The sequence below is a fragment of the Rhagoletis pomonella genome, unplaced genomic scaffold (genome assembly GCF_013731165.1).
Source record: "Rhagoletis pomonella isolate Grant_MI unplaced genomic scaffold, Rhpom_1.0 Rhpom_scaffold_00002, whole genome shotgun sequence".
Lineage (NCBI taxonomy): Eukaryota > Metazoa > Arthropoda > Insecta > Diptera > Tephritidae > Rhagoletis > Rhagoletis pomonella.
Window position 1 is genome coordinate 31245250 of NW_023458556.1, and position 10104 is coordinate 31255353.

Sequence of the window (10104 nt, forward strand, 5' to 3'; positions counted from 1 at the left end):
TAGTCAGTTCGTAACTTAATTAATATTTTCTATACATTTTTTTTTTCAAATACAATAGTTATTGCACAATACAGCAATAAATACACAGTTATTAACTCGAACATTCAGGACTGACATTTTTAATTAAAACTAACAATTAAATTAAATTATATGGATGAATGAAATTTTACAATTGTACAAAATTGTAACACGAAACTGGGAAATTAACTAAAGCAATACAAAACAAACGTACTGAAATTGAAATAATTAAAAATTCAATTACATGTGGAATAATAGTATGTTGCAAAATATTAAAAATTGCAAAAGTTGGAAAAAAATTCCTAGTGTAGTTTCCATCCACATAAATCAGTCAACAATACAAAGAAAAAAAAACAATACAGCTGAACCTGTGCAAGCAAAGATATGCGAATGAGTGAATGTCTCACAGTATGTCATGTAAATGCCAATGAAATATGCATAAATATATGTATGTATAATAATTTAACGACAATGCAAAATTAATACAATTATCGCATAACAATTACCACAAAAGTCAAACGCACGACCGAGTGGCAATTTGTGGACGATGAATGCGGTTGGCTAGCAGGTGGATAGCCCAAACTGTTGGTTTTTTTAAGAGGAAAAAATTAATTGTCTGAATATTTGTGAGTATATAAATATGCGTGGGAGTTAAATAGAATGTCAAAAAGCTCTTTTAGGTAAGCGAATAAGGGTTTTCACAAAAACTCAAATAAGTTCCAATAACATTGAAGTCAATGAAAAATGCGGTACATACTTTTAGAATATGATTGGATATAGCAAGTGTATGTAGGCCATCCTTCGCCAACAGGCATTTCCATCAGAGGGGGTTGGAAAGTTTATGCTCATTAGCACGACTTCTTTGCGTGGTCTTTGTACGACGCGACAGGACTTTTAAGTAATTCTCAATCGGCCATATACACGGTAGGAAATTATCGTTTGATTTAATGCAAAAATGGCAGGAAGGTTGAATGTCTTATCGAATTTAATAATTTAATTTTTCGAGAACCTTCATCAGAATTCAATTTAGCGACCCAAAAAACGTGTTTATAAAGTGAAAATCTGAACTTAGTCACCACTAAAATAGTAATTATAATTAGATATTTTTAGTTCTCGACTTCCCACATATTCTGGTAAGAATACAAGTTTTCTTTTTAATTTGGGCCTAGACAATCTTCTCTAAAACCGTTTGAAAATTTGAAAAAAAATCGGTTCGATAAAAACTTTTTGAACAAATCAGTAGAAAATGTCCCATTGTGAAACAGTCCAAATTACCACTTGCTTGAAAGAGCGAATCTGCTTAATGCTGCTTCTCCAATTGCCAATTATAACTCCCAGCACTGGCGTAAGAGCGGAGGTGCGAATGCGCGGTCTCTTCCGCTTGGAAATCCCTCGCTTTGTACACGGTCTTCTCGAGATCCTTTCGCTTGGCTTCCATATTCCACTTGGAAAAGGCAACACAGAAATAAGAATTCTATGGAGGGTTTACTAGATCAAAAATCATATTGATGAAACCCAATCAGCAGATTTAAGTTGGGTTTAAGTTTTCCACACTACGCATACCATCGATAAGATTTCGCAAGCGACATTTAAGCGGATATTCAAAAAAGTTCATACTTCGACTTATCACCTCCTTTCCCATGTATTTTTCTAGTTCGGCTAGCTTACCATCCGCTGCAGTTTCCTTTGTGTTTTTCAGCCGTAAAATTGCTATTCGCACCTGGTCATATTCAGGCGGTAGGAAATCGGTTACGTCATCTTCGACGTTCAAGTTGATCAGCTTCACTGGTTTCACTACCGCTACCACTGAACAGGGTGGAAAAGTTTCGTCTCTCATAACTTTAGCATACTCTGAGCACCGATCACTAAGCAGCGTGAACCTGTATGTGGTAACTTTTTTTCTGTGCACTAGCGTACCTTTTTCCATTTCGGGCTCACTGACATACATCCCCTTCTGCAGCGACGATACAAAGTGAGGAGAAAATGTTGTTCCACTGCTTATATACATCAATTTGTTGAAGAGTACGCTTCTAAGCAGGTATTAGGGTCAAGTGAGCATTTACATTGCTACTATTAACACAACAGCCACTTGTAAATGATCTTTGTGTTAATCGATATGACCAGCAAATTAAAAAAACAAGACGGCGCACTTCAACCGCGTCAATTGAGTTGGTAACCAATGAATTCAACCTAATTGAAATGCATAAATCGCTATTGAATGAATGAATGCATGAGAAACAAACATATGCATTTGCTTTCATAAATGTATGGATGTACCGGTTCGTTCGATTATTCGACTTTTTTCCAAATCCGGATCCCCATTTTTAAATGAAGAAAAAACCGGCAGCCGTTTACATATTTTTTCTACAATAACACTTACTGCTAGTCAGAAATCATGAACAAAATTACAATATGACCACTAAGAAACTTTAATTTCTTTTGTTTAGAAAAAATAAAAATATTCCGACGAATTGATAATCTCCTCCGTTTTTGAAGTCGGTTAATAACAGATTTTTTGCAAGTTTTTTTACTTATATTAAGGACTGTCCGTTAGAATAAATGAAAATGTGGAATAAGTTTTTTGTATGAAATAGGCGCAGGAAATAATGTTACTCATACGCCAAGTCGTCATGGATGGAATGGTATTGGCATGAGTAAGGTTTTTCATGTTAAAGTTAGCATTTTTTTCATTTACAATGCAAACTTGAAATGACAATATCTTGGGAAAATTACCTGATCCAGAAAAGTGGTGCCAGCTGTGCAATCTACTGCCCAAAATTAGGTTTACTTGACATTTTAGCGTCCCTTCAAAATTTAAATTTTTTGGGAAAACGCAATCAAAGTTTGATCTATCCATGCAGTTGGTATGCAAAAGGATAGATGGAGAGACACATATCTTCACTATTTTCGGGAAGTTTAGTAATCTCTTAGACTGATCACATTCGCTTCTCAAGCTTATCAATCTCCAAAAATGTAAATTTTGAACTACTCTACAAACAGTGCGATATATATATGCATATATATGTCCTGTGTGTATATGCGTGTGCATTAATGGAATATCGTCAGTGATACTGCAAAACGTTCTATGTCATTTATTACCTCTGGTGCTTAATTGATCTGTTATCGATATCTGCCATCTTCATCAGCCAAAGGTAGCCAGTTTTGTCATTCGTTTATTTTAGTGTAACGATTTACAGTTGCATTCCTTGCTAGTAACAGACCATCTAAGTGTCAAGGGTACTAATAGACTTAGACCGTTTTGCAGTATCACCGACGATCAAATTTTCAAATTTATAAGCGCACACTGACCACTGTTGAATGGTATTGGATCGTAAAAATGAAGAGGAACTCATGCCTTCTCCACTTATTGGCTTCTAAGATAGCTTCCTATCTAGGATCATGCCCAAATGCCTTATCTTGTCAGCAAACACAAATGGGGTGACATTCCGTTGAGAAAGGTAGAGCACTAGGCACAGATTTTTCCCCATTTGTGGAGCATATTTTGATACGATCAAATAAATAAAACTATGGATGACAAATCATCTTTTTGTGCAAAGCTTTTTTTGCATAAAAGTACATTTGGCAATTCGCCTGCCGGGGAGCGACAGCTATCCGCAACCACTTATTCTTATTGTTGATATTTCGGAAAGCAGAAATGTGCCTCCAACCGAATGTAAGCTAATATCTTCAACCACCTAACCATGGCGCTGGAGTACAAAACTTTTTAAAATTCAGTAAACTTACCTTGTAATATTTAAAAATTTAATAAAAAAAAAACCCCCATTGGTCTAGACAATTGGCTTAGGGCTCTTCTGTAAATAAATATACTTGAAATAAAATGGGAATTGCACATAGCAGCATGGAAATATTACAATTTACATGGAGATTTTTGTGAATGAAAAATTGGCAAGAGTCATTTGAAATTCAATTTTTATTTTACTACATACACTTCTTCTTTGTGCTGAGACTAGAAAATCGTGAATACCTAAATTTAGCACAAGTTTTATGCAGAAGCAACTTACACAATAATTCTACAATTTGCATAAACCCTACTGGGTGAAAGGCTGAAAGCACAATGCCGTCCCCAAAAGGCTGTGTGGCGGTGGAGCAGAAAGATTAAAATGAAGAAAAAAACATAGCATCAAATACAAACACGAGAATAATCTTTCAAACCTTTTGAAATTACAAAATAAATATGCAAAGCAAGGAAAAAAAATTAAAATGTAGGGAAAGGGAAACAAGACAGGAAAAATAAGTATAAAAGATGAAACAGAGCCATAGTAATGTTAGCCACGAACTTCAGAAAATAAATAACTAGCTCAACATCAGAGAAGATGTATATTTTAAATATTTGCAAGTAGAAAGAAAATAGCCGAATAGCCGCGGAAACCGATGAAATTCAAAACTCAATCTAAATTGGAATGGCGCGCTAATGTTTGTGAGAAAGTTTGTGCTAAAATTTTTGTGTATATAAATATGTCTATATGTATATATGTAAGTACATATGTATGCAAACATACAGAAGTGTTAGTGTATGCAAGTATTTTGAAATTGAAATTATGTCGACACAGCAGGAATATTAATAATCCTTTAAGATAAAATAATAACAATGCTAGGCGGCAGTATTCGGCATCCCTTTTTTTCCAGTGAGCAAGCGCCTAAAATGCGGCAATAACAGAAACTGAAAATTTATTCGAATGCATTTAAGCAGAAAGTAGGCAAAAGGCGGTTACAGCGGTAAATAAGCAAGCGAAAGAAGACTAAAGGGATTTAACGTAGCTTAACTAAATCGCACCAAGTATCGATTTGAGGATAAGAAAGGCTGCTTTAAGGCGTACGCCTGTCAGTTGGCATTCAACTTTGCAGGTTTCTGATTTTCTTTTATTAAACATAAACACACATTAAAATGTGCATTAGGGTGCCTAATCGAAAAACGTCGCGGGTTTTCCATCGGAATTATGCAATTTATTATATTTGAAGTCTTCCGCCAAAATACCGAGGAAAAAAATTTTGATTTACCTGTGCTGGACCGATATGAAAAGACATCAAAACATTAAGATTTTTATAAATAAAATTAGTTTCGAAGATATTCATATCGTTTCAGATGATACATAAAATTTAAGGTCGAAAGGTCTGCATAAAAATAACCGAACATTTTGTCAACGGAATCATAAAACCGGAATTTTTGCTTTTGGATTTATTTTCGAAATATTATGTTGAAAGTCTTAAAATATAATAAATTATATAGTTCTGAGGAAAAAAGTACAGATTTTTTTTCTTTGTAGAGGGTGAAAAATTTCAATGTGACCATATTTATCAGTTTACTTACTCACAAGGAAAATTTGAGATTTATCACCATTTTTCAATTGAATTTGCGGACGAAATATTTAATTTCGATGAAGTACTGGAATTTTTCTAGGTTATTGAATTTACCTAGCAGGCGACATCGCAAAACCGAATATACACAATTTATTTAGAAAATATTTAAATTAGCAGTAAACAACATTAAAAGAGTGTTTGTATTACAATGTTGCAATTTGTCGCGGATTAGAAAAATTATTTCATTGGCAGCACAAAAATTCTCGACCGTATTTTTAACTATATAATCTGAGCAAATTCAAAAAAAAGTGTAGTTGAAAAAATTTTTTTAAATTACGACATTAAATGCAGCAAAAAGAATTTATTTCTTGAATTTTCAGTAGACATAAACTTGAGTGATTAAAAACTATTGATCTTTGAAATCAAAAAGTTTACATTAGTTCCACAATGCAGATAGCAGAGATCGGGATCAATAAGTTTACGCTGGCATTTTTGATACAAGTCATGCACAACCAATGGAAGATTCATATACTCTATACTTCCTCCAACCTACTTATACCTTTTTTTATTAACTTTACTTTTCTGTTAACCGGAAATTGTTGCCAGAGTTTAGTTAGCAGTCAAACAGTTCACAGCTACTACAACATATATACATACAGCCTAGATACCAAACGATCCATGCTGACTTGCTACCACAAAGTCGCAAAAGTAATCCGCACGCAATGCAGAAAAATAATCACGAAGAAGACGAAAAAATAACTTAAAGAAAAATAGAAATATGAAACCGTAAAACTTTTTAAACTTTCTAGTTGGCCGACCGGCGTTGCTTAGTGGAAAACAGGCACACGCACGCACGCAGCAGCAGCAGCCAAATCAGGGCGCGAGTTTCCATCGAATTTAGTTTATATGTATAGAGGTTATGACTAGCAGCTTCAGCAGCGCTGCAAAAAGTATGCTGGTGCACAAGGGCTTCGTTTGCCGGTAGTGCACAGGGAATGTAGTAATTTCAGTGAACGCAACGAAAAAAACACTGTTCAGCAAAGTCAATTTTAAAAACTTGTATTGCGTATTACGGTTTTTTTTGTGTGACACACTCAAAGAAATTGTATAGTCAATGGAAGCTTATTGAAGCTAAACAGGTATTAATTTTGCTCAGAAAGTGCTTCTGATAACGGTAATAGTCTCAACAGTATTATTGAGCTGCATACCACGATTTGTTTTTAGAAAAAAACCAACTGGACCCATATTTAATGAACTGTTATTGGAATAATTTACGAGCTTTGTAGGATGCGATGTACATATAAATGTCAAAGAGAGGTGAGGGATTCAAAATTTCAACAGAACATTTTAAAATTGTTCAATGTGTTTTTATTAGGAAACGATGAAATGTAATGCAAATCAACTAAAATAAAAATGTACAGTTCATGGTTACACAACATCACCATTGATTTTTCCCGATTTAATGCTACTGTGCCTAAGTAAAATTGTTGAAAACATGAGCAAAGTCTCCATCTGCACGACTCCGATCGCCTTCAAATATTTGTACACTTTATTCAAAAACTTATAATCTTTGAAGTGAAACTTCTTGGTTGGGAATAAATTGGCAAATTCAACGGAAATTGCACACGGAAATTGTGCAACGGAAATGATGCAAGGGGAATGGTGCAACGGGGATGGTTGGGGCTGAAAGAAGTACTCCTTGTGTGTGTGTTGTTTTTCATCCACCAAAATATTTAACTAATTGTTCCATTCCATTTCAACATATTTGCGGCTTTCCACCTACACTTTCAAGTTTTCTTTTTTCAGAGAAAACATATCTTCCAGAAATGCTTCATAATTGTGGCACACGATTAAAAAGAATCGGATATCTATACAAAAATTTAGTACAGCTTATGTTATCTAAGCCTTACAAGAAAAACAACGTACAAATATATTAGGAATGGTCTAAAGTTAAATTACAAATTGTGCTTATAACATTTCAAATATTAACAAAAAAAAAAACGTTTACTCAATTTTGTGTGTAACAGTATATAGATAATATATCGACGCCTCCAAACCTTGCTATGCTAAGTCGGCTTAGACTTGGTCAGACTTAGCATAGCATGGTTTGGAGACGTCGATATGTACGTCTGCTTGTACGAAGAAATGACTTTAACGAACGTTAATAAAAGCCTTCATGTAGATGTAGATTTATTTGCAACTAGCAAATGCCTGGCTTGCTTCGCGACGCGTTATAAGAACTTTCGCGTTCACCAATACTAAAATAGTGTTGCTATGCAAAATGGTTTGTAATGTAAAAATTATTATTTTAGGTTGAAAGGACTGAAGAGCAGAACCTTGCTTACTCGTAGACCAAGAATAATAGCGCTGAAATAACATTTGAGTTAAGTACTAATATCCTTCGATGCTATAAGCTTTTATTTTTAGGTTTGCCGAGAATGCGTAATATTCTCCTATAATCCTGCTGTTCCACAGGATGAAAGAGTATTCCCGTTCAAACAGGGTCACTGATATTCCTACCGTGTTCACTCTAATTCAGCACACTTATTCTTGAAATACCCATAACCCGTTGATTGCCTAGGATACCTGTGGAGTTTAATCAATTTTGCACTTCTCTGTATGCTTACTAATAGAATGGGGCTTTATTAAATCATCTAAAATGTAAATTTGTAGAGGGGTATCTAGATATCGTGATATCACCGCCATCTATGTTTTGGGTCCATTTATTTTGGAGAAACACGTCTTATCATAAAGTTTATACCCGTTAAGCCACGTCATACGATAAAGACGGGTTCTCAAAATATCTCCACTCCGGCGCCATCTGTCGGCACCATTTTTTGCAGAAGTATATTTTACGATCCCGAAGTTATGGCTGATTAAAAATTTCACTCTTATAGGATGTGCCACGCTCCTTTTACAAAAGTATATGTACTTTACTATAAGCATATCGTCGTTTAAAGTACAAAACCGCGTATCGCCGTTCTGCAAAACCGCGTAACTGATATTGGCTGCCAAAAATTGGATTTGCTCACACAAGCTCTTGGCTCAATCCTTATCCATTCGTCCTGAAATATACTAGCCAGAAATGCGATTGCTTTATAAAAAAGAGAACCATTTTGCCATTTAAGTGTTTTTTACTCTCTAGAAAATAATTTATGCAATCTCATATACGCGGTTTTGCATTATCGTGATACGAGCTTTTGCATTTTGTTGATACGCGGTTTTGTACTTTAAACGACGATATACCATAGATATGTATGTCAAGACACCAAATTTCAAAGTCAAGTGACTTACGGCTTCGAAGTTATAGCTGATTAGAAATTTCACGCCTATGGAAGGTACCACACCCTCTTGTAAGATCTAATTTTTTTATACCCTAGGTTACGTCCGAGATCACTCTCTATATACCAGTTAAAGCCCCATACAAATCCATTCAGTAGTTCCGGAGATTAGCGAGTTCAAACAGACAAACAATCTACACTTTTATTATAGTATAGATAGATAGATAGATAAAACTCCATATTTTCCTTAAAAAAAATGAGTGTTGTTAAATTCTTAAACAAAAAATTCTATCCATTGAAAAAAATCGTAACGTCCGAACAACTTTGAACAGTTTTTGGCAGCTACTAAACATCGTTAGGAAGTTTAAGTTGACGAAATGGTGATGGCTGCTTATTATTCTAATAGCCATTGATATATCGTTTTTTTGTACCGTTAAGTGATTCGCAGAATTTAGCAAAAATCATCAGTCATCTTCGATATGAGTTTCATTTTGGGAACGTCCGAACGGGAACTTTTAATTGCTATTGACTTACCATATAACATTTATGGAAAATATTTTTATTGATTTCCGATAGGTATTGATGATGACTATTCGTGAAAAAAAAATTTGTGTTCATTCAGAGCCTACTATAGTTTTTATAATGATAAAAGTGTCTCCAAACAGAACATCCGTAAGGCAGGAAACACCCATATATAGTTTTATTATAGTTTTGAAGTAGAATATAGCTAGTAAATATTTTCGCAGAAAAAAACTTAAATTATCTTCTTGAACAACTGTAAGCTTATTTCATTTAAATAATTCTTTAATCCACATACCCTCCCTATAAGGTCAAATACTATTCACTCACAGTTATTGAACAATTGCTGTATTTTTTCCATCCACACATAGTACATTAAAAACGAATGTACGCATTAAAGTAAATGCGTATAAGACTATAGGCTATAGTAGCTCCAACCAACTTTTTTGATGCCAAAAACAAAAAAAAAATAAACCCAAGCGATTGGCTGCGCCGACAAGCAGAAAGTTTGGTTTTCGCAAATCGCGCTGCTAACCAACAACAGTCAACAACTCAAACCCGCTTATAAATTTCCAACTTTTTCACTGACATCAAGAAAAATACGGTACATTGTAAGATAAAAAAAAAGAAAACTTCTTTTGTACAAAAAGGTTACAAAAAAAAATTGTATAATTTCAACTTCATTGCACTTTGTTAACAAAGTTTAGCAAAAGAAAATTGTCAAGTGAAAAAATGACAAAATCGAATCCTATACAAAGTATTTGCATGTGTGTATATTGAAATCATATGAACACACATATGTAAATACATATAAGTGGCTACTTTTTAGGAAAGTTTTAGGGTTATTTTGCAATGCTTTGAATTCATAAGTTCAAAATAGGATTTAAACAAAAACTCAATTTATTTTGCATATCTAACTAAAGCTAATTTCAGCAGACACATTTTCATATTTCAAATTATAATTTAT